Source organism: Phalangium opilio, unplaced genomic scaffold (assembly GCF_054372755.1).
Source record: "Phalangium opilio isolate 3A_F unplaced genomic scaffold, DU_Popi_V2 ptg000094l_1, whole genome shotgun sequence".
Classification (NCBI taxonomy): Eukaryota; Metazoa; Arthropoda; class Arachnida; order Opiliones; family Phalangiidae; genus Phalangium; species Phalangium opilio.
The window spans coordinates 3,626,754-3,642,128 of NW_028324199.1; the positions used below are offsets into that span (position 1 = coordinate 3,626,754).

At 46.3% G+C, this 15,375-nt stretch overlaps 60 non-coding genes across 60 annotated transcripts; all 60 read left to right on the plus strand.

Annotated features, from left to right (window-relative positions):
• Positions 1-230: 230 nt before the first annotated feature.
• TRNAP-CGG (transfer RNA proline (anticodon CGG)) lies at positions 231-304 on the plus strand. The gene has a single exon. It is a non-coding gene; the product is annotated as a tRNA-Pro (tRNA).
• Positions 305-550: 246 nt separating this feature from the next.
• TRNAP-AGG (transfer RNA proline (anticodon AGG)) lies at positions 551-624 on the plus strand. The gene has a single exon. It is a non-coding gene; the product is annotated as a tRNA-Pro (tRNA).
• Positions 625-710: 86 nt separating this feature from the next.
• Positions 711-784, plus strand: TRNAP-CGG (transfer RNA proline (anticodon CGG)). The gene has a single exon. It is a non-coding gene; the product is annotated as a tRNA-Pro (tRNA).
• Positions 785-870: 86 nt separating this feature from the next.
• On the plus strand, positions 871-942 carry TRNAP-UGG (transfer RNA proline (anticodon UGG)). The gene has a single exon. It is a non-coding gene; the product is annotated as a tRNA-Pro (tRNA).
• A 250-nt stretch (positions 943-1,192) lies between these two features.
• Positions 1,193-1,264, plus strand: TRNAS-AGA (transfer RNA serine (anticodon AGA)). The gene has a single exon. It is a non-coding gene; the product is annotated as a tRNA-Ser (tRNA).
• A 570-nt stretch (positions 1,265-1,834) lies between these two features.
• Positions 1,835-1,908, plus strand: TRNAP-CGG (transfer RNA proline (anticodon CGG)). The gene has a single exon. It is a non-coding gene; the product is annotated as a tRNA-Pro (tRNA).
• An 86-nt stretch (positions 1,909-1,994) lies between these two features.
• TRNAP-UGG (transfer RNA proline (anticodon UGG)) lies at positions 1,995-2,066 on the plus strand. The gene has a single exon. It is a non-coding gene; the product is annotated as a tRNA-Pro (tRNA).
• A 249-nt stretch (positions 2,067-2,315) lies between these two features.
• On the plus strand, positions 2,316-2,389 carry TRNAP-AGG (transfer RNA proline (anticodon AGG)). The gene has a single exon. It is a non-coding gene; the product is annotated as a tRNA-Pro (tRNA).
• A 246-nt stretch (positions 2,390-2,635) lies between these two features.
• TRNAP-UGG (transfer RNA proline (anticodon UGG)) lies at positions 2,636-2,707 on the plus strand. The gene has a single exon. It is a non-coding gene; the product is annotated as a tRNA-Pro (tRNA).
• An 88-nt stretch (positions 2,708-2,795) lies between these two features.
• On the plus strand, positions 2,796-2,867 carry TRNAP-UGG (transfer RNA proline (anticodon UGG)). The gene has a single exon. It is a non-coding gene; the product is annotated as a tRNA-Pro (tRNA).
• Positions 2,868-3,116: 249 nt separating this feature from the next.
• Positions 3,117-3,188, plus strand: TRNAL-UAG (transfer RNA leucine (anticodon UAG)). The gene has a single exon. It is a non-coding gene; the product is annotated as a tRNA-Leu (tRNA).
• Positions 3,189-3,277: 89 nt separating this feature from the next.
• Positions 3,278-3,349, plus strand: TRNAP-CGG (transfer RNA proline (anticodon CGG)). The gene has a single exon. It is a non-coding gene; the product is annotated as a tRNA-Pro (tRNA).
• Positions 3,350-3,437: 88 nt separating this feature from the next.
• On the plus strand, positions 3,438-3,509 carry TRNAP-UGG (transfer RNA proline (anticodon UGG)). Its single transcript has one exon. It is a non-coding gene; the product is annotated as a tRNA-Pro (tRNA).
• Positions 3,510-3,598: 89 nt separating this feature from the next.
• TRNAP-AGG (transfer RNA proline (anticodon AGG)) lies at positions 3,599-3,672 on the plus strand. The gene has a single exon. It is a non-coding gene; the product is annotated as a tRNA-Pro (tRNA).
• A 246-nt stretch (positions 3,673-3,918) lies between these two features.
• On the plus strand, positions 3,919-3,990 carry TRNAP-UGG (transfer RNA proline (anticodon UGG)). Its single transcript has one exon. It is a non-coding gene; the product is annotated as a tRNA-Pro (tRNA).
• Positions 3,991-4,078: 88 nt separating this feature from the next.
• Positions 4,079-4,150, plus strand: TRNAP-UGG (transfer RNA proline (anticodon UGG)). The gene has a single exon. It is a non-coding gene; the product is annotated as a tRNA-Pro (tRNA).
• Positions 4,151-4,399: 249 nt separating this feature from the next.
• TRNAL-UAG (transfer RNA leucine (anticodon UAG)) lies at positions 4,400-4,471 on the plus strand. The gene has a single exon. It is a non-coding gene; the product is annotated as a tRNA-Leu (tRNA).
• Positions 4,472-4,559: 88 nt separating this feature from the next.
• TRNAP-UGG (transfer RNA proline (anticodon UGG)) lies at positions 4,560-4,631 on the plus strand. Its single transcript has one exon. It is a non-coding gene; the product is annotated as a tRNA-Pro (tRNA).
• An 89-nt stretch (positions 4,632-4,720) lies between these two features.
• On the plus strand, positions 4,721-4,794 carry TRNAP-AGG (transfer RNA proline (anticodon AGG)). Its single transcript has one exon. It is a non-coding gene; the product is annotated as a tRNA-Pro (tRNA).
• Positions 4,795-5,040: 246 nt separating this feature from the next.
• On the plus strand, positions 5,041-5,112 carry TRNAP-UGG (transfer RNA proline (anticodon UGG)). Its single transcript has one exon. It is a non-coding gene; the product is annotated as a tRNA-Pro (tRNA).
• An 88-nt stretch (positions 5,113-5,200) lies between these two features.
• Positions 5,201-5,272, plus strand: TRNAP-UGG (transfer RNA proline (anticodon UGG)). Its single transcript has one exon. It is a non-coding gene; the product is annotated as a tRNA-Pro (tRNA).
• Positions 5,273-5,521: 249 nt separating this feature from the next.
• On the plus strand, positions 5,522-5,593 carry TRNAL-UAG (transfer RNA leucine (anticodon UAG)). The gene has a single exon. It is a non-coding gene; the product is annotated as a tRNA-Leu (tRNA).
• An 88-nt stretch (positions 5,594-5,681) lies between these two features.
• Positions 5,682-5,753, plus strand: TRNAP-UGG (transfer RNA proline (anticodon UGG)). The gene has a single exon. It is a non-coding gene; the product is annotated as a tRNA-Pro (tRNA).
• An 88-nt stretch (positions 5,754-5,841) lies between these two features.
• Positions 5,842-5,913, plus strand: TRNAP-UGG (transfer RNA proline (anticodon UGG)). The gene has a single exon. It is a non-coding gene; the product is annotated as a tRNA-Pro (tRNA).
• Positions 5,914-6,162: 249 nt separating this feature from the next.
• Positions 6,163-6,234, plus strand: TRNAL-UAG (transfer RNA leucine (anticodon UAG)). Its single transcript has one exon. It is a non-coding gene; the product is annotated as a tRNA-Leu (tRNA).
• An 89-nt stretch (positions 6,235-6,323) lies between these two features.
• Positions 6,324-6,395, plus strand: TRNAP-CGG (transfer RNA proline (anticodon CGG)). The gene has a single exon. It is a non-coding gene; the product is annotated as a tRNA-Pro (tRNA).
• Positions 6,396-6,803: 408 nt separating this feature from the next.
• On the plus strand, positions 6,804-6,875 carry TRNAP-UGG (transfer RNA proline (anticodon UGG)). The gene has a single exon. It is a non-coding gene; the product is annotated as a tRNA-Pro (tRNA).
• Positions 6,876-6,964: 89 nt separating this feature from the next.
• TRNAP-CGG (transfer RNA proline (anticodon CGG)) lies at positions 6,965-7,036 on the plus strand. Its single transcript has one exon. It is a non-coding gene; the product is annotated as a tRNA-Pro (tRNA).
• An 88-nt stretch (positions 7,037-7,124) lies between these two features.
• TRNAP-CGG (transfer RNA proline (anticodon CGG)) lies at positions 7,125-7,198 on the plus strand. Its single transcript has one exon. It is a non-coding gene; the product is annotated as a tRNA-Pro (tRNA).
• A 567-nt stretch (positions 7,199-7,765) lies between these two features.
• TRNAP-CGG (transfer RNA proline (anticodon CGG)) lies at positions 7,766-7,839 on the plus strand. Its single transcript has one exon. It is a non-coding gene; the product is annotated as a tRNA-Pro (tRNA).
• A 247-nt stretch (positions 7,840-8,086) lies between these two features.
• Positions 8,087-8,158, plus strand: TRNAP-CGG (transfer RNA proline (anticodon CGG)). Its single transcript has one exon. It is a non-coding gene; the product is annotated as a tRNA-Pro (tRNA).
• Positions 8,159-8,246: 88 nt separating this feature from the next.
• On the plus strand, positions 8,247-8,318 carry TRNAP-UGG (transfer RNA proline (anticodon UGG)). Its single transcript has one exon. It is a non-coding gene; the product is annotated as a tRNA-Pro (tRNA).
• A 250-nt stretch (positions 8,319-8,568) lies between these two features.
• On the plus strand, positions 8,569-8,642 carry TRNAP-CGG (transfer RNA proline (anticodon CGG)). The gene has a single exon. It is a non-coding gene; the product is annotated as a tRNA-Pro (tRNA).
• A 246-nt stretch (positions 8,643-8,888) lies between these two features.
• Positions 8,889-8,962, plus strand: TRNAP-AGG (transfer RNA proline (anticodon AGG)). Its single transcript has one exon. It is a non-coding gene; the product is annotated as a tRNA-Pro (tRNA).
• An 86-nt stretch (positions 8,963-9,048) lies between these two features.
• Positions 9,049-9,122, plus strand: TRNAP-CGG (transfer RNA proline (anticodon CGG)). The gene has a single exon. It is a non-coding gene; the product is annotated as a tRNA-Pro (tRNA).
• An 86-nt stretch (positions 9,123-9,208) lies between these two features.
• Positions 9,209-9,280, plus strand: TRNAP-UGG (transfer RNA proline (anticodon UGG)). The gene has a single exon. It is a non-coding gene; the product is annotated as a tRNA-Pro (tRNA).
• An 89-nt stretch (positions 9,281-9,369) lies between these two features.
• TRNAP-CGG (transfer RNA proline (anticodon CGG)) lies at positions 9,370-9,441 on the plus strand. Its single transcript has one exon. It is a non-coding gene; the product is annotated as a tRNA-Pro (tRNA).
• Positions 9,442-9,529: 88 nt separating this feature from the next.
• TRNAP-UGG (transfer RNA proline (anticodon UGG)) lies at positions 9,530-9,601 on the plus strand. Its single transcript has one exon. It is a non-coding gene; the product is annotated as a tRNA-Pro (tRNA).
• A 409-nt stretch (positions 9,602-10,010) lies between these two features.
• Positions 10,011-10,082, plus strand: TRNAP-CGG (transfer RNA proline (anticodon CGG)). Its single transcript has one exon. It is a non-coding gene; the product is annotated as a tRNA-Pro (tRNA).
• A 729-nt stretch (positions 10,083-10,811) lies between these two features.
• TRNAP-CGG (transfer RNA proline (anticodon CGG)) lies at positions 10,812-10,885 on the plus strand. Its single transcript has one exon. It is a non-coding gene; the product is annotated as a tRNA-Pro (tRNA).
• A 247-nt stretch (positions 10,886-11,132) lies between these two features.
• Positions 11,133-11,204, plus strand: TRNAP-CGG (transfer RNA proline (anticodon CGG)). The gene has a single exon. It is a non-coding gene; the product is annotated as a tRNA-Pro (tRNA).
• An 88-nt stretch (positions 11,205-11,292) lies between these two features.
• TRNAP-UGG (transfer RNA proline (anticodon UGG)) lies at positions 11,293-11,364 on the plus strand. Its single transcript has one exon. It is a non-coding gene; the product is annotated as a tRNA-Pro (tRNA).
• Positions 11,365-11,613: 249 nt separating this feature from the next.
• On the plus strand, positions 11,614-11,687 carry TRNAP-CGG (transfer RNA proline (anticodon CGG)). The gene has a single exon. It is a non-coding gene; the product is annotated as a tRNA-Pro (tRNA).
• Positions 11,688-11,933: 246 nt separating this feature from the next.
• On the plus strand, positions 11,934-12,007 carry TRNAP-AGG (transfer RNA proline (anticodon AGG)). Its single transcript has one exon. It is a non-coding gene; the product is annotated as a tRNA-Pro (tRNA).
• Positions 12,008-12,093: 86 nt separating this feature from the next.
• TRNAP-CGG (transfer RNA proline (anticodon CGG)) lies at positions 12,094-12,167 on the plus strand. The gene has a single exon. It is a non-coding gene; the product is annotated as a tRNA-Pro (tRNA).
• Positions 12,168-12,575: 408 nt separating this feature from the next.
• Positions 12,576-12,647, plus strand: TRNAP-CGG (transfer RNA proline (anticodon CGG)). The gene has a single exon. It is a non-coding gene; the product is annotated as a tRNA-Pro (tRNA).
• Positions 12,648-13,056: 409 nt separating this feature from the next.
• On the plus strand, positions 13,057-13,130 carry TRNAP-AGG (transfer RNA proline (anticodon AGG)). Its single transcript has one exon. It is a non-coding gene; the product is annotated as a tRNA-Pro (tRNA).
• Positions 13,131-13,216: 86 nt separating this feature from the next.
• TRNAP-UGG (transfer RNA proline (anticodon UGG)) lies at positions 13,217-13,288 on the plus strand. The gene has a single exon. It is a non-coding gene; the product is annotated as a tRNA-Pro (tRNA).
• Positions 13,289-13,377: 89 nt separating this feature from the next.
• TRNAP-CGG (transfer RNA proline (anticodon CGG)) lies at positions 13,378-13,449 on the plus strand. Its single transcript has one exon. It is a non-coding gene; the product is annotated as a tRNA-Pro (tRNA).
• Positions 13,450-13,697: 248 nt separating this feature from the next.
• TRNAP-AGG (transfer RNA proline (anticodon AGG)) lies at positions 13,698-13,771 on the plus strand. The gene has a single exon. It is a non-coding gene; the product is annotated as a tRNA-Pro (tRNA).
• Positions 13,772-13,857: 86 nt separating this feature from the next.
• Positions 13,858-13,931, plus strand: TRNAP-CGG (transfer RNA proline (anticodon CGG)). The gene has a single exon. It is a non-coding gene; the product is annotated as a tRNA-Pro (tRNA).
• An 87-nt stretch (positions 13,932-14,018) lies between these two features.
• Positions 14,019-14,090, plus strand: TRNAP-CGG (transfer RNA proline (anticodon CGG)). Its single transcript has one exon. It is a non-coding gene; the product is annotated as a tRNA-Pro (tRNA).
• Positions 14,091-14,178: 88 nt separating this feature from the next.
• Positions 14,179-14,250, plus strand: TRNAP-UGG (transfer RNA proline (anticodon UGG)). The gene has a single exon. It is a non-coding gene; the product is annotated as a tRNA-Pro (tRNA).
• Positions 14,251-14,339: 89 nt separating this feature from the next.
• Positions 14,340-14,411, plus strand: TRNAP-CGG (transfer RNA proline (anticodon CGG)). The gene has a single exon. It is a non-coding gene; the product is annotated as a tRNA-Pro (tRNA).
• An 88-nt stretch (positions 14,412-14,499) lies between these two features.
• On the plus strand, positions 14,500-14,573 carry TRNAP-CGG (transfer RNA proline (anticodon CGG)). The gene has a single exon. It is a non-coding gene; the product is annotated as a tRNA-Pro (tRNA).
• Positions 14,574-14,659: 86 nt separating this feature from the next.
• On the plus strand, positions 14,660-14,731 carry TRNAP-UGG (transfer RNA proline (anticodon UGG)). Its single transcript has one exon. It is a non-coding gene; the product is annotated as a tRNA-Pro (tRNA).
• Positions 14,732-14,819: 88 nt separating this feature from the next.
• TRNAP-CGG (transfer RNA proline (anticodon CGG)) lies at positions 14,820-14,891 on the plus strand. Its single transcript has one exon. It is a non-coding gene; the product is annotated as a tRNA-Pro (tRNA).
• Positions 14,892-14,979: 88 nt separating this feature from the next.
• TRNAP-UGG (transfer RNA proline (anticodon UGG)) lies at positions 14,980-15,051 on the plus strand. The gene has a single exon. It is a non-coding gene; the product is annotated as a tRNA-Pro (tRNA).
• Positions 15,052-15,140: 89 nt separating this feature from the next.
• On the plus strand, positions 15,141-15,212 carry TRNAP-CGG (transfer RNA proline (anticodon CGG)). The gene has a single exon. It is a non-coding gene; the product is annotated as a tRNA-Pro (tRNA).
• Positions 15,213-15,300: 88 nt separating this feature from the next.
• Positions 15,301-15,374, plus strand: TRNAP-CGG (transfer RNA proline (anticodon CGG)). Its single transcript has one exon. It is a non-coding gene; the product is annotated as a tRNA-Pro (tRNA).
• The last annotated feature ends 1 nt before the right edge of the window (position 15,375 follows it).

Sequence of the window (15,375 nt, forward strand, 5' to 3'; positions counted from 1 at the left end):
TGGTGACTATTCAAATGCAACGAGTTAAATTGTAGGACTACGAGTTGAGAATGTCTCGCTGTCATACATGGTCCGTTGGTCTAGGGGTATGATACTCGCTTTGTGTGCGAGTGGTCCCGGGTTCAAATCAAGGACGGACCCGAGTTTTTGCAGAAGTAATTTGGTGACTATTCAAATGCTACGAGTTATATTGTAGGCCTACGAGTTCAGCATGTTTCAGTGTCATACTTCGTCCGTTGGTCTAGGGGTATGATACTCGCTTCGGGTGTGAGTGGTCCCGGGTTCAAATCCCGGACGGACCCGAGTTTTGCAGAAATAATTTGGTGACTATTTAAATGTAACTAGTTAAATTGTAGGACTACGAGCTGAGCATGTTTCAGTGTCATACTTCGTCCGTTGGTCTAGGGGTATGATACTCGCTTCGGGTGTGAGTGGTCCCGGGTTCAAATCCGGACGGACCCAAGTTTTTGCAGAGGTAATTTAGTGACTATTTAAATACAACTAACTACAGGGTAGGCCTATGAGTTGAGCATGTTTCAGTGTCATACTTCGTCCGTTGGTCTAGGGGTATGATACTCGCTTAGGGTGCGAGTGGTCCCGGGTTCAAATCCCGGACGGACCCGAGTTTTGCAGAAGTAATTTGGTGACTATTTAAATGTAACTAGTTAAATTGTAGGAATACGAGCTGAGCATGTTTCAGTGTCATACTTCGTCCGTTGGTCTAGGGGTATGATACTCGCTTCGGGTGTGAGTGGTCCCGGGTTCAAATCCCGGACGGACCCGAGTTTTTGCAGAGGTAATTTAGTGACTATTTAAATGCAACTAACTACAGGGTAGGCCTATGAGTTGAGCATGTTTTATTTCATACATGGTCCGTTGGTCTAGGGGTATGATACTCGCTTTGGGTGCGAGTGGTCCCGGGTTCAAATCCCGGACGGACCCGAGTTTTTGCAGAAGTAATTTGGTGACTATTCAAATGCTACGAGTTAAATTGTAGGACTACGAGTTGAGAATGTCTCGCTGTCATACATGATCCGTTGGTTTTGGGGTATGTTACTCGCTTCGGGTGTGAGTGGTCCCGGGTTCAAATCCCGGACGGACCCGAGTTTTTTCAGAAGTAATTTGGTGACTATTCAAATGCAACGAGTTAAATTGTAGGACTACGAGTTGAGCATGTTTCAGTGTCATACATGGTCCGTTGGTCTAGGGGTATGATACTCGCTTAGAGTGCGAGTGATCCCGGGTTCAAATCCCGGGCGGATCCGACTTTTTGCAGAAGTAATTTAGTGACTATTTAAATGCAACTAACTAGAGGGTAGGCCTATGAGTTAAGCATGTTTTATTTCAAAGATGGTCCGTTGGTCTAGGGGTATGATTCTCGCTTTGGGTGCGAGTGGTCCCGAGGTCAAATCCCGGACGGACCCGTGTTTTTGCAGAAGTAATTTGGTGACTATTTAAATGCAACGAGTTAAATTGTAGGACTACGAGTTGAGCATGTTTCAGTGTCATACTTCGTTCGTTGGTCTAGGGGTATGATACTCGCTTAGGGTGCGAGGGGTCCCCGGTTAAAATCCCGGACGGACCCGAGTTTTTGCAGAAGTAATTTAGTGACTATTTAAATGCAACTAACTAGACGGTAGGCCTATGAGTTAAGCTTGTTTTATTTCATAGATGGTCCGTTGGTCTAGGGGTATGATTCTCGCTTTGGGTGCGAGTGGTCCCGGGGTCAAATCCCGGACGGACCCGTGTTTTTGCAGAAGTAATTTGGTGACTATTTAAATGTAACTAGTTAAATTGTAGGACTACGAGCTGAGCATGTTTCAGTGTCATACTTCGTCCGTTGGTCTAGGGGTATGATACTCGCTTCGGGTGTGAGTGGTCCCGGGTTCAAATCCCGGACGGACCCGTGTTTTTGCAGAGGTAATTTAGTGACTATTTAAATGCAACTAACTACAGGGTAGGCCTATGAGTTGAGCATGTTTTATTTCATACATGGTCCGTTGGTCTAGGGGTATGATACTCGCTTTGGGTGTGAGTGGTCCCGGGTTCAAATCCCGGACGGACCCGAGTTTTTGCAGAGGTAATTTAGTGACTATTTAAATGCAACTAACTACAGGGTAGGCCTATGAGTTGAGCATGTTCTATTTCATACATGGTCCGTTGGTCTAGGGGTATGATAGTCGCTTTGGGTGCGAGTGGTCCCGGGTTCAAATCCCGGACGGATCCGAGTTTTTGCAGAAGTAATTTGGTGACTATTCAAATGCTACGAGTTAAATTGTAGGACTACGAGATGAGCATGTTTCAGTGTCATACTTCGTCCGTTGGTCTAGGGGTATGATACTCGCTTAGGGTGCGAGTGGTCCCGGGTTCAAATCCCGGACGGACCCGAGTTTTGCAGAAGTAATTTGGTGACTATTTAAATGTAACTAGTTAAATTGTAGGACTACGAGCTGAGCATGTTTCAGTGTCATACTTTGTCCGTTGGTCTAGGGGTATGATACTCGCTTCGGGTGTGAGTGGTCCCGGGTTCAAATACCGGACGGACCCGAGTTTTTGCAGAGGTAATTTAGTGACTATTTAAATGCAACTAACTACAGGGTAGGCCTATGAGTTGAGCATGTTTTATTTCATACATGGTCCGTTGGTCTAGGGGTATGATACTCGCTTTGGGTGTGAGTGGTCCCGGGTTCAAATCCCGGACGGACCCGAGTTTTTGCAGAGGTAATTTAGTGACTATTTAAATGCAACTAACTACAGGGTAGGCCTATGAGTTGAGCATGTTCTATTTCATACATAGTCCGTTGGTCTAGGGGTATGATACTCGCTTTGGGTGCGAGTGGTCCCGGGTTCAAATCCCGGACGGACCCGAGTTTTTGCAGAAGTAATTTGGTGACTATTCAAATGCTACGAGTTAAATTGTAGGACTACGAGATGAGCATGTTTCAGTGTCATACTTCGTCCGTTGGTCTAGGGGTATGATACTCACTTAGGGTGCGAGTGGTCCCGGGTTCAAATCCCGGACCGACCCGAGTTTTTGCAGAGGTAATTTAGTGACTATTTAAATGCAACTAACTACAGGGTAGGCCTATGAGTTGAGCATGTTTTATTTCATACATGGTCCGTTGGTCTAGGGGTATGATACTCGCTTTAGGTGTGAGTGGTCCCGGGTTCAATTCCCGGACGGACCCGAGTTTTTGCAGAGGTAATTTAGTGACTATTTAAATGCAACTAGTTATATTGTAGGCCTACGAGTTGAGCATGTTTCAGTGTCATACATGGTCCGTTGGTCTAGGGGTATGATACTCGCCTCGGGTGTGAGTGGTCCCGGGTTCAAATCCCGGACGGACCCGAGTTTTTGCAGAGGTAATTTAGTGACTATTTAAATGCAACTAACTACAGGGTAGGCCTATGAGTTGAGCATGTTCTATTTCATACATGGTCCGTTGGTCTAGGGGTATGATACTCGCTTTGGGTGCGAGTGGTCCCGGGTTCAAATCCCGGACGGATCCGAGTTTTTGCAGAAGTAATTTGGTGACTATTCAAATGCTACGAGTTAAATTGTAGGACTACGAGATGAGCATGTTTCAGTGTCATACTTCGTCCGTTGGTCTAGGGGTATGATACTCGCTTAGGGTGCGAGTGGTCCCGGGTTCAAATCCCGGACGGACCCGAGTTTTGCAGAAGTAATTTGGTGACTATTTAAATGTAACTAGTTAAATTGTAGGACTACGAGCTGAGCATGTTTCAGTGTCATACTTTGTCCGTTGGTCTAGGGGTATGATACTCGCTTCGGGTGTGAGTGGTCCCGGGTTCAAATACCGGACGGACCCGAGTTTTTGCAGAGGTAATTTAGTGACTATTTAAATGCAACTAACTACAGGGTAGGCCTATGAGTTGAGCATGTTTTATTTCATACATGGTCCGTTGGTCTAGGGGTATGATACTCGCTTTGGGTGTGAGTGGTCCCGGGTTCAAATCCCGGACGGACCCGAGTTTTTGCAGAGGTAATTTAGTGACTATTTAAATGCAACTAACTACAGGGTAGGCCTATGAGTTGAGCATGTTCTATTTCATACATAGTCCGTTGGTCTAGGGGTATGATACTCGCTTTGGGTGCGAGTGGTCCCGGGTTCAAATCCCGGACGGACCCGAGTTTTTGCAGAAGTAATTTGGTGACTATTCAAATGCTACGAGTTAAATTGTAGGACTACGAGATGAGCATGTTTCAGTGTCATACTTCGTCCGTTGGTCTAGGGGTATGATACTCACTTAGGGTGCGAGTGGTCCCGGGTTCAAATCCCGGACCGACCCGAGTTTTTGCAGAGGTAATTTAGTGACTATTTAAATGCAACTAACTACAGGGTAGGCCTATGAGTTGAGCATGTTTTATTTCATACATGGTCCGTTGGTCTAGGGGTATGATACTCGCTTTAGGTGTGAGTGGTCCCGGGTTCAATTCCCGGACGGACCCGAGTTTTTGCAGAGGTAATTTAGTGACTATTTAAATGCAACTAGTTATATTGTAGGCCTACGAGTTGAGCATGTTTTATTTCATACATGGTCCGTTGGTCTAGGGGTATGATACTCGCTTTGGGTGTGAGTGGTCCCGGGTTCAAATCCCGGACGGACCCGAGTTTTTGCAGAAGTAATTTGGTGACTATTCAAATGCTACGAGTTAAATTGTAGGACTACGAGATGAGCATGTTTCAGTGTCATACTTCGTCCGTTGGTCTAGGGGTATGATACTCGCTTAGGGTGCGAGTGGTCCCGGGTTCAAATCCCGGACGGACCCGAGTTTTGCAGAAGTAATTTGGTGACTATTTAAATGTAACTAGTTAAATTGTAGGACTACGAGCTGAGCATGTTTCAGTGTCATACTTTGTCCGTTGGTCTAGGGGTATGATACTCGCTTCGGGTGTGAGTGGTCCCGGGTTCAAATACCGGACGGACCCGAGTTTTTGCAGAGGTAATTTAGTGACTATTTAAATGCAACTAACTACAGGGTAGGCCTATGAGTTGAGCATGTTTTATTTCATACATGGTCCGTTGGTCTAGGGGTATGATACTCGCTTTGGGTGTGAGTGGTCCCGGGTTCAAATCCCGGACGGACCCGAGTTTTTGCAGAGGTAATTTAGTGACTATTTAAATGCAACTAACTACAGGGTAGGCCTATGAGTTGAGCATGTTCTATTTCATACATAGTCCGTTGGTCTAGGGGTATGATACTCGCTTTGGGTGCGAGTGGTCCCGGGTTCAAATCCCGGACGGACCCGAGTTTTTGCAGAAGTAATTTGGTGACTATTCAAATGCTACGAGTTAAATTGTAGGACTACGAGATGAGCATGTTTCAGTGTCATACTTCGTCCGTTGGTCTAGGGGTATGATACTCACTTAGGGTGCGAGTGGTCCCGGGTTCAAATCCCGGACCGACCCGAGTTTTTGCAGAGGTAATTTAGTGACTATTTAAATGCAACTAACTACAGGGTAGGCCTATGAGTTGAGCATGTTTTATTTCATACATGGTCCGTTGGTCTAGGGGTATGATACTCGCTTTAGGTGTGAGTGGTCCCGGGTTCAATTCCCGGACGGACCCGAGTTTTTGCAGAGGTAATTTAGTGACTATTTAAATGCAACTAGTTATATTGTAGGCCTACGAGTTGAGCATGTTTTATTTCATACATGGTCCGTTGGTCTAGGGGTATGATACTCGCTTTGGGTGTGAGTGGTCCCGGGTTCAAATCCCGGACGGACCCGAGTTTTTGCAGAGGTAATTTAGTGACTATTTAAATGCAACTAACTACAGGGTAGGCCTATGAGTTGAGCATGTTCTATTTCATACATAGTCCGTTGGTCTAGGGGTATGATACTCGCTTTGGGTGCGAGTGGTCCCGGGTTCAAATCCCGGACGGACCCGAGTTTTTGCAGAAGTAATTTGGTGACTATTCAAATGCTACGAGTTAAATTGTAGGACTACGAGATGAGCATGTTTCAGTGTCATACTTCGTCCGTTGGTCTAGGGGTATGATACTCACTTAGGGTGCGAGTGGTCCCGGGTTCAAATCCCGGACCGACCCGAGTTTTTGCAGAGGTAATTTAGTGACTATTTAAATGCAACTAACTACAGGGTAGGCCTATGAGTTGAGCATGTTTTATTTCATACATGGTCCGTTGGTCTAGGGGTATGATACTCGCTTTAGGTGTGAGTGGTCCCGGGTTCAATTCCCGGACGGACCCGAGTTTTTGCAGAGGTAATTTAGTGACTATTTAAATGCAACTAGTTATATTGTAGGCCTACGAGTTGAGCATGTTTCAGTGTCATACATGGTCCGTTGGTCTAGGGGTATGATACTCGCCTCGGGTGTGAGTGGTCCCGGGTTCAAATCCCGGACGGACCCGAGTTTTTGCAGAGGTAATTTAGTGACTATTTAAATGCAACTAACTACAGGGTAGGCCTATGAGTTGAGCATGTTCTATTTCATACATGGTCCGTTGGTCTAGGGGTATGATACTCGCTTTGGGTGCGAGTGGTCCCGGGTTCACATCCCGGACGGACCCGAGTTTTTGCAGAAGTAATTTGGTGACTATTCAAATGCTACGAGTTAAATTGTAGGACTACGAGATGAGCATGTTTCAGTGTCATACTTCGTCCGTTGGTCTAGGGGTATGATACTCGCTTAGGGTGCGAGTGGTCCCGGGTTCAAATCCCGGACCGACCCGAGTTTTTCAGAGGTAATTTAGTGACTGTTTAAATGCAACTAACTACAGGGTAGGCCTATGAGTTGAGCATGTTTTATTTCATACATGGTCCGTTGGTCTAGGGGTATGATACTCGCTTTGGGTGCGAGTGGTCCCGGGTTCAAATCCCGGACGGACCCGAGTTTTTGCAGAAGTAATTTGGTGACTATTCAAATGCAACGAGTTAAATTGTAGGACTACGAGTTGAGCATGTTTCAGTGTCATACATGGTCCGTTGGTCTAGGGGTATGATACTCGCCTCGGGTGTGAGTGGTCCCGGGTTCAAATCCCGGACGGACCCGAGTTTTGCAGAAGTAATTTGGTGACTATTTAAATGTAACTAGTTAAATTGTAGGAATACGAGCTGAGCTTGTTTCAGTGTTATACTTCGTCCGTTGGTCTAGGGGTATGATACTCGCTTCGGGTGTGAGTGGTCCCGGGTTCAAATCCCGGACGGACCCGAGTTTTTGCAGAGGTAATTTAGTGACTATTTAAATGCAACTAACTACAGGGTAGGCCTATGAGTTGAGCATGTTTTATTTCATACATGGTCCGTTGGTATAGGTGTATGATACTCGCTTTGGGTGTGAGTGGTCCCGGGTTCAATTCCCGGACGGACCCGAGTTTTTGCAGAGGTAATTTAGTGACTATTTAAATGCAACTAGTTATATTGTAGGCCTACGAGTTGAGCATGTTTCAGTGTCATACATGGTCCGTTGGTCTAGGGGTATGATACTCGCGTCGGGTGTGAGTGGTCCCGGGTTCAAATCCTGGACGGACCCGAGGTTTGCAGAAGTAATTTGGTGACTATTTAAATGCAACTAGTTAAATTGTAGGACTACGAGTTGAGAATGTCTCGCTGTCATTCATGATCCGTTGGTTTTGGGGTATGTTACTCGCTTCGGGTGTGAGTGGTCCCGGGTTCAAATCCCGGACGGACCCGAGTTTTGCAGAAGTAATTTGGTGACTATTTAAATGTAACTAGTTAAATTGTAGGAATACGAGCTGAGCTTGTTTCAGTGTCATACTTCGTCCGTTGGTCTAGGGGTATGATACTCGCTTCGGGTGTGAGTGGTCCCGGGTTCAAATCCCGGACGGACCCGAGTTTTTACAGAGGTAATTTAGTGACTATTTAAATGCAACTAACTACAGGGTAGGCCTATGAGTTGAGCATGTTTTATTTCATACATGGTCCTTTGGTCTAGGGGTATGATACTCGCTTTGGGTGTGAGTGGTCCCGGGTTCAATTCCCGGACGGACCCGAGTTTTTGCAGAGGTAATTTAGTGACTATTTAAATGCAACTAGTTATATTGTAGGCCTACGAGTTGAGCATGTTTCAGTGTCGTACATGGTCCGTTGGTCTAGGGGTATGATACTCGCCTCGGGTGTGAGTGGTCCCGGGTTCAAATCCCGGACGGACCCGAGTTTTTGCAGAGGTAATTTAGTGACTATTTAAATGCAACTAACTACAGGGTAGGCCTATGAGTTGAGCATGTTTTATTTCATACACGGTCCGTTGGTCTAGGGGTATGATACTCGCTTTGGGTGCGAGTGGTCCCGGGTTCAAATCCCGGACGGACCCGAGTTTTTGCAGAAGTAATTTGGTGACTATTCAAATGCAACGAGTTAAATTGTAGGACTACGAGTTGAGAATGTCTCGCTGTCATACATGGTCCGTTGGTCTAGGGGTATGATACTCGCTTTGTGTGCAAGTGGTCCCGGGTTCAAATCAAGGACGGACCCGAGTTTTTGCAGAAGTAATTTGGTGACTATTCAAATGCTACGAGTTATATTGTAGGCCTACGAGTTCAGCATGTTTCAGTGTCATACTTCGTCCGTTGGTCTAGGGGTATGATACTCGCTTCGGGTGTGAGTGGTCCCGGGTTCAAATCCCGGACGGACCCGAGTTTTGCAGAAATAATTTGGTGACTATTTAAATGTAACTAGTTAAATTGTAGGACTACGAGCTGAGCATGTTTCAGTGTCATACTTCGTCCGTTGGTCTAGGGGTATGATACTCGCTTCGGGTGTGAGTGGTCCCGGGTTCAAATCCGGACGGACCCGAGTTTTTGCAGAGGTAATTTAGTGACTATTTAAATACAACTAACTACAGGGTAGGCCTATGAGTTGAGCATGTTTCAGTGTCATACTTCGTCCGTTGGTCTAGGGGTATGATACTCGCTTAGGGTGCGAGTGGTCCCGGGTTCAAATCCCGGACGGACCCGAGTTTTGCAGAAGTAATTTGGTGACTATTTAAATGTAACTAGTTAAATTGTAGGAATACGAGCTGAGCATGTTTCAGTGTCATACTTCGTCCGTTGGTCTAGGGGTATGATACTCGCTTCGGGTGTGAGTGGTCCCGGGTTCAAATCCCGGACGGACCCGGGTTTTTGCAGAGGTAATTTAGTGACTATTTAAATGCAACTAACTACAGGGTAGGCCTATGAGTTGAGCATGTTTTATTTCATACATGGTCCGTTGGTCTAGGGGTATGATACTCGCTTTGGGTGTGAGTGGTCCCGGGTTCAATTCCCGGACGGACCCGAGTTTTTGCAGAGGTAATTTAGTGACTATTTAAATGCAACTAGTTATATTGTAGGCCTACGAGTTGAGCATGTTTCAGTGTCATACATGGTCCGTTGGTCTAGGGGTATGATACTCGCCTCGGGTGTGAGTGGTCCCGGGTTCAAATCCCGGACGGACCCGAGTTTTTGCAGAGGTAATTTAGTGACTATTTAAATGCAACTAACTACAGGGTAGGCCTATGAGTTGAGCATGTTCTATTTCATACATGGTCCGTTGGTCTAGGGGTATGATACTCGCTTTGGGTGCGAGTGGTCCCGGGTTCAAATCCCGGACGGACCCGAGTTTTTGCAGAAGTAATTTGGTGACTATTCAAATGCTACGAGTTAAATTGTAGGACTACGAGATGAGCATGTTTCAGTGTCATACTTCGTCCGTTGGTCTAGGGGTATGATACTCGCTTAGGGTGCGAGTGGTCCCGGGTTCAAATCCCGGACCGACCCGAGTTTTTCAGAGGTAATTTAGTGACTGTTTAAATGCAACTAACTACAGGGTAGGCCTATGAGTTGAGCATGTTTTATTTCATACATGGTCCGTTGGTCTAGGGGTATTATACTCGCTTTGGGTGCGAGTGGTCCCGGGTTCAAATCCCGGACGGACCCGAGTTTTTGCAGAAGTAATTTGGTGACTATTCAAATGCAACGAGTTAAATTGTAGGACTACGAGTTGAGCATGTTTCAGTGTCATACATGGTCCGTTGGTCTAGGGGTATGATACTCGCCTCGGGTGTGAGTGGTCCCGGGTTCAAATCCCGGACGGACCCGAGTTTTGCAGAAGTAATTTGGTGACTATTTAAATGTAACTAGTTAAATTGTAGGAATACGAGCTGAGCTTGTTTCAGTGTTATACTTCGTCCGTTGGTCTAGGGGCATGATACTCGCTTCGGGTGTGAGTGGTCCCGGGTTCAAATCCCGGACGGACCCGAGTTTTTGCAGAGGTAATTTAGTGACTATTTAAATGCAACTAACTACAGGGTAGGCCTATGAGTTGAGCATGTTTTATTTCATACATGGTCCGTTGGTATAGGGGTATGATACTCGCTTTGGGTGTGAGTGGTCCCGGGTTCAATTCCCGGACGGACCCGAGTTTTTGCAGAGGTAATTTAGTGACTATTTAAATGCAACTAGTTATATTGTAGGCCTACGAGTTGAGCATGTTTCAGTGTCATACATGGTCCGTTGGTCTAGGGGTATGATACTCGCGTCGGGTGTGAGTGGTCCCGGGTTCAAATCCTGGACGGACCCGAGGTTTGCAGAAGTAATTTGGTGATTATTTAAATGCAACTAGTTAAATTGTAGGACTACGAGTTGAGAATGTCTCGCTGTCATTCATGATCCGTTGGTTTTGGGGTATGTTACTCGCTTCGGGTGTGAGTGGTCCCGGGTTCAAATCCCGGACGGACCCGAGTTTTGCAGAAGTAATTTGGTGACTATTTAAATGTAACTAGTTAAATTGTAGGAATACGAGCTGAGCTTGTTTCAGTGTCATACTTCGTCCGTTGGTCTAGGGGTATGATACTCGCTTCGGGTGTGAGTGGTCCCGGGTTCAAATCCCGGACGGACCCGAGTTTTTACAGAGGTAATTTAGTGACTATTTAAATGCAACTAACTACAGGGTAGGCCTATGAGTTGAGCATGTTTTATTTCATACATGGTCCTTTGGTCTAGGGGTATGATACTCGCTTTGGGTGTGAGTGGTCCCGGGTTCAATTCCCGGACGGACCCGAGTTTTTGCAGAGGTAATTTAGTGACTATTTAAATGCAACTAGTTATATTGTAGGCCTACGAGTTGAGCATGTTTCAGTGTCGTACATGGTCCGTTGGTCTAGGGGTATGATACTCGCCTCGGGTGTGAGTGGTCCCGGGTTCAAATCCCGGACGGACCCGAGTTTTTGCAGAGGTAATTTAGTGACTATTTAAATGCAACTAACTACAGGGTAGGCCTATGAGTTGAGCATGTTTTATTTCATACACGGTCCGTTGGTCTAGGGGTATGATACTCGCTTTGGGTGCGAGTGGTCCCGGGTTCAAATCCCGGACGGACCCGAGTTTTTGCAGAAGTAATTTGGTGACTATTCAAATGCAACGAGTTAAATTGTAGGACTACGAGTTGAGAATGTCTCGCTGTCATACATGGTCCGTTGGTCTAGGGTATGATAATCGCTTTGTGTGCGAGTGGTCCCGGGTTCAAATCAAGGACGGACCCGAGTTTTTGCAGAAGTAATTTGGTGACTATTCAAATGCTACGAGTTATATTGTAGGCCTACGAGTTCAGCATGTTTCAGTGTCATACTTCGTCCGTTGGTCTAGGGGTATGATGCTCGCTTCGGGTGTGAGTGGTCCCGGGTTCAAATCCCGGACGGACCCGAGTTTTGCAGAAATAATTTGGTGACTATTTAAATGTAACTAGTTAAATTGTAGGACTACGAGCTGAGCATGTTTCAGTGTCATACTTCGTCCGTTGGTCTAGGGGTATGATACTCGCTTCGGGTGTGAGTGGTCCCGGGTTCAAATCCGGACGGACCCGAGTTTTTGCAGAGGTAATTTAGTGACTATTTAAATACAACTAACTACAGGGTAGGCCTATGAGTTGAGCATGTTTCAGTGTCATACTTCGTCCGTTGGTCTAGGGGTATGATACTCGCTTAGGGTGCGAGTGGTCCCGGGTTCAAATCCCGGACGGACCCGAGTTTTGCAGAAGTAATTTGGTGACTATTTAAATGTAACTAGTTAAATTGTAGGAATACGAGCTGAGCATGTTTCAGTGTCATACTTCGTCCGTTGGTCTAGGGGTATGATACTCGCTTCGGGTGTGAGTGGTCCCGGGTTCAAATCCCGGACGGACCCGGGTTTTTGCAGAGGTAATTTAGTGACTATTTAAATGCAACTAACTACAGGGTAGGCCTATGAGTTGAGCATGTTTTATTTCATACATGGTCCGTTGGTCTAGGGGTATGATACTCGCTTTGGGTGAGAGTGGTCCCGGGTTCAAATCCCGGACGGACCCGAGTTTTTGCAGAAGTAATTTGGTGACTATTCAAATGCTACGAGTTAAATTGTAGGACTACGAGTTGAGAATGTCTCGCTGTCATACATGATCCGTTGGTTTTGGGGTATGTTACTCGCTTCGGGTGTGAGTGGTCCCGGGTTCAAATCCCGGACGGACCCGAGTTTTTTCAGAAGTAATTTGGTGACTATTCAAATGCAACGAGTTAAATTGTAGGACTACGAGTTGAGCATGTTTCAGTGTCATACATGGTCCGTTGGTCTAGGGGTATGATACTCGCTTCGGGTGTGAGTGGTCCCGGGTTCAAATCCCGGACGGACCCGAGTTTTTGCAGAAGTAATTTGGTGACTATTCAAATGCTACGAGTTAAATTGTAGGACTACGAGTTGAGAATGTCTCGCTGTCATACATGATCCGTTGGTTTTGGGGTATGTTACTCGCTTCGGGTGTGAGTGGTCCCGGGTTCAAATCCCGGACGGACCCGAGTTTTGCAGAAGTAATTTGGTGACTATTTAAATGTAACTAGTTAAATTGTAGGACTACGAGCTGAGCATGTTTCAGTGTCATACTTCGTCCGTTGGTCTAGGGGTATGATACTCGCTTCGGGTGTGAGTGGTCCCGGGTTCAAATCCGGACGGACCCGAGTTTTTGCAGAGGTAATTTAGTGACTATTTAAATGCAACTAACTACAGGGTAGGCCTATGAGTTGAGCATGTTTCAGTGTCATACTTCGTCCGTTGGTCTAGGGGTATGATACTCGCTTAGGGTGCGAGTGGTCCCGGGTTCAAATCCCGGACGGACCCGAGTTTTTGCAGAGGTAATTTAGTGACTATTTAAATGCAACTAACTACAGGGTAGGCCTATGAGTTGAGCATGTTTTATTTCATACATGGTCCGTTGGTCTAGGGGTATGATACTCGCTTTGGGTGCGAGTGGTCCCGGGTTCAAATCCCGGACGGACCCGAGTTTTTGCAGAAGTAATTTGGTGACTATTCAAATGCAACGAGTTAAATTGTAGGACTACGAGTTGAGCATGTTTCAGTGTCATACATGGTCCGTTGGTCTAGGGGTATGATACTCGCTTCGGGTGTGAGTGGTCCCGGGTTCAAATCCTGGACGGACCCGAGGTTTGCAGAAGTAATTTGGTGACTATTTAAATGCGACTAGTTAAATTGTAGGACTACGAGTTGAGAATGTCTCGCTGTCATACATGATCCGTTGGTTTTGGGGTATGTTACTCGCTTCGGGTGTGAGTGGTCCCGGGTTCAAATCCCGGACGGACCCGAGTTTTGCAGAAGTAATTTGGTGACTATTTAAATGTAACTAGTTAAATACTAGGACTACGAGTTGAGTATGTTTCAGTGTCATACTTCGTCCGTTGGTCTAGGGGTATGATACTCGCTTAGGGTGCGAGTGGTCCCGGGTTCAAATCCCGGACGGACCCGAGTTTTGCAGAAGTAATTTGGTGACTATTCAAATGCTACGAGTTATATTGTAGGCCTACGAGTTGAGCATGTTTCAGTGTCATACTTCGTCCGTTGGTCTAGGGGTATGATACTCGCTTCGGGTGTGAGTGGTCCCGGGTTCAAATCCCGGACGGACCCGAGTTTTTGCAGAGGTAATTTAGTGACTATTTAAATGCAACTAGTTATATTGTTGGCCTACGAGTTGAGCATGTTTCAGTGTCATACATGGTCCGTTGGTCTAGGGGTATGATACTCGCCTCGGGTGTGAGTGGTCCCGGGTTCAAATCCCGGACGGACCCGAGTTTTTGCAGAGGTAATTTAGTGACTATTTAAATGCAACTAACTACAGGGTAGGCCTATGAGTTGAGCATGTTTTATTTCATACATGGTCCGTTGGTCTAGGGGTATGATACTCGCTTTGGGTGCGAGTGGTCCCGGGTTCAAATCCCGGACGGACCCGAGTTTTTGCAGAAGTAATTTGGTGACTATTCAAATGCAACGAGTTAAATTGTAGGACTACGAGTTGAGCATGTTTCAGTGTCATACATGGTCCGTTGGTCTAGGGGTATGATACTCGCCTCGGGTGTGAGTGGTCCCGGGTTCAAATCCCGGACGGACCCGAGTTTTGCAGAAGTAATTTGGTGACTATTTAAATGTAACTAGTTAAATTGTAGGAATACGAGCTGAGCATGTTTCAGTGTCATACTTCGTCCGTTGGTCTAGGGGTATGATACTCGCTTCGGGTGTGAGTGGTCCCGGGTTCAAATCCCGGACGGACCCGAGTTTTTGCAGAGGTAGTTTAGTGACTATTTAAATGCAACTAACTACAGGGTAGGCCTATGAGTTGAGCATGTTTTATTTCATACATGGTCCGTTGGTCTAGGGGTATGATACTCGCTTTGGGTGTGAGTGGTCCCGGGTTCAATTCCCGGACGGACCCGAGTTTTTGCAGAGGTAATTTAGTGACTATTTAAATGCAACTAACTACAGGGTAGGCCTATGAGTTGAGCATGTTTTATTTCATACATGGTCCGTTGGTCTAGGGGTATGATACTCGCTTCGGGTGTGAGTGGTCCCGGGTTCGAATCCCGGACGGACCCGAGTTTTTGCAGAGGTAATTTAGTGACTATTTAAATGCAACTAACTACAGGGTAGGCCTATGAGTTGAGCATGTTTTATTTCATACATGGTCCGTTGGTCTAGGGGTATGATACTCGCTTTGGGTGCGAGTGGTCCCGGGTTCAAATCCCGGACGGACCCGAGTTTTTGCAGAAGTAATTTGGTGACTATTCAAATGCAACGAGTTAAATTGTTGGCCTACGAGTTGAGCATGTTTCAGTGTCATACATGGTCCGTTGGTCTAGGGGTATGATACTCGCCTCGGGTGTGAGTGGTCCCGGGTTCAAATCCCGGACGGACCCGAGTTTTGCAGAAGTAATTTGGTGACTATTTAAATGTAACTAGTTAAATTGTAGGAATACGAGCTGAGCATGTTTCAGTGTCATACTTCGTCCGTTGGTCTAGGGGTATGATACTCGCTTCGGGTGTGAGTGGTCCCGGGTTCAAATCCCGGACGGACCCGAG